Source organism: Rhinopithecus bieti, unplaced genomic scaffold (genome assembly GCF_001698545.2).
Source record: "Rhinopithecus bieti isolate Rb0 unplaced genomic scaffold, ASM169854v2 scaffold_20150, whole genome shotgun sequence".
Taxonomy (NCBI): Eukaryota; Metazoa; Chordata; class Mammalia; order Primates; family Cercopithecidae; genus Rhinopithecus; species Rhinopithecus bieti.
This window is the reverse complement of record NW_016810565.1, coordinates 1,621,547-1,623,409: the sequence shown is the minus strand read 5'-3', so window position 1 is coordinate 1,623,409 and position 1,863 is coordinate 1,621,547. Positions and strand designations below refer to the sequence as shown.

The 1,863-nt window shown below is 57.4% G+C and overlaps 1 pseudogene; it reads right to left on the bottom strand.

Moving 5' to 3' along the window:
• Positions 1-735: 735 nt before the first annotated feature.
• Positions 736-1,484, bottom strand: LOC108542305 (putative uncharacterized protein KIRREL3-AS3; annotated as a pseudogene).
• Between the last annotated feature and the right edge of the window lie 379 nt (positions 1,485-1,863).

Below are 1,863 nucleotides of genomic sequence, written 5' to 3'. Positions count from 1 at the left end.
GTCATAAAGGCTGCCACCCAGCGAGGACCTCTGACGACTCTCTGGAAGTGTATGTAGCTTGGAGTCCCTATTAACTTACCTATGACTGGAGAGTCAGGTTACCCTGAACTCCCAGTAGGAGGCTGTTCAAAATGTGTTAAATCCCTGGACAAAAGAGGTTTCACCAGTACTGGCAGGATATATGAAAAACAAAAAGGGAATGTGGTTTCTAATGTATCTCTGCAACAAATACTGTGAAGAGGCATTAAACAGGAAATTCTCTGTACATGATGACTGCCCGTCTCTTAAAAGAGCCGCTCCCTCTCCTTGGTGATAATGGTGTCTCATGAACACAGAATAACTGTGATGGGGAGCCTGGCCAGCATGGCAGTGGGGGAGATGGAGAAGGATAGGACAGTGGGGACACTGGGCCCAGATGGGGGCCCTGGACTGTTGCCTCAGCCTGCAGCTTTCCTGCAGGGCCCCAAGCAAGTTAACCTAAAAGGATGCATCTCTAATGGAAAGGAAGGGCCCAGGCAGATGCCATCCAGGGCAATTTCTCTTATTAAAATGCCAATGAGATGTTTTATAATCTTTTCCCACATACACACCTGTATATACCTCTTTCCAATTAGAGGACAAACTTTCCGGGAACAGGAATTCTCATAGTCATTCCCCCATGTCTTTAAGTATCCAAAACAGGCCTTTGGACAAACTGAGGGAATAACACGTGTTAGACAATGGGCTGACAGCTACGAGGAAAGTCAGGAGAAAGTGGCGGTGAGCTGAGGTCTGCAGTGTGCCCGAATGCCAGCCTGCTCAGAGCACTCGACAGCCGTACCCCTCACTCTTGCACCGGGACCGAGAACCTTGCACGTCACTCTCTTCGTCCCAGATCTCAGAAAACCCTGGGAGCAACTTACTGCCTCCAGGCAGCAAGGCTTGGAAGAGCAGGAGAGCAGGGCTTGGAAGCTGTCCGGGGCAGCCTTGCCCTCCTTTCACTTTTCACTTCTTGGCCAGCCAGCAGCAGAACCTGGGACGGGCCGGCATCCTCTGTAGGCTCCCGCCTCCATCTGGGCCACCCTGCTCCTGCTCGCCCGGCTGGCGGAGGTGGGGGGCGGGGCCAGGGGCTCACAGGACACAGGACTTGGCACTGGAGGCTTGGGGAGGGGGCTGGGGACTGATGGATTCGGCCTCCGGGCTCCACGCCTGGTGAAGAAACGCTGGAGAGGATGCCACCTGCTGGCATCCCACCGGCTTGCACGGTGGGCTCAAGAGACCTGGAGCCAGCCTGGATGTGCAGAAAACCAGAATTCGGGCGGTTTTCCAAGTTGCTGGCTTTCGGCTGTCTCTTTAGGGCTGCCGCCTCCACCAACTGTCCTCAGAGACCCCGTCCCCCGCGCGCCGCCCCACAGACGCGAAGACTTCCAGCAGGGGCGGCGGTCTCTCTTCTTTCCCCTCTTGCAGCGCGCTCCGAGGTCTAGGGACTCTCCGCGCTTCTCCATCAGGTGGAGCCGTCGGCTCCTCGCCGCCTCCCTCCTCCTCCCTCCTCGGGAGCGAACCGCGCGCAGGCAGCCTTGCAGCGCCAGGAGGCTAACCGAGCCCCCGGAGGAGGTGAGGCCGCGGGCAGCCGAGCGGAGATGGCGGGGCCGCCGTCGGGGCTGGCGCCAGAGCCCGACCGGCTGTGGGTCCTGCAGGTACTGCTCGCGTTCTCTGCCCCACGTGGTGGCTGCCTAAGATTGCCGTGGGTTTTCCGGCACTCAGGCTTGAGATGCCTCCTGGTCCTTTTAGAGGCGGGCAGCTCATCACTTAATTCAAGCTTTTTTTTTTTTTCTTTCTGCCGGAGACCGGAGGTTACAGGGAGGGAGCAGAGGGGAGTGGAGA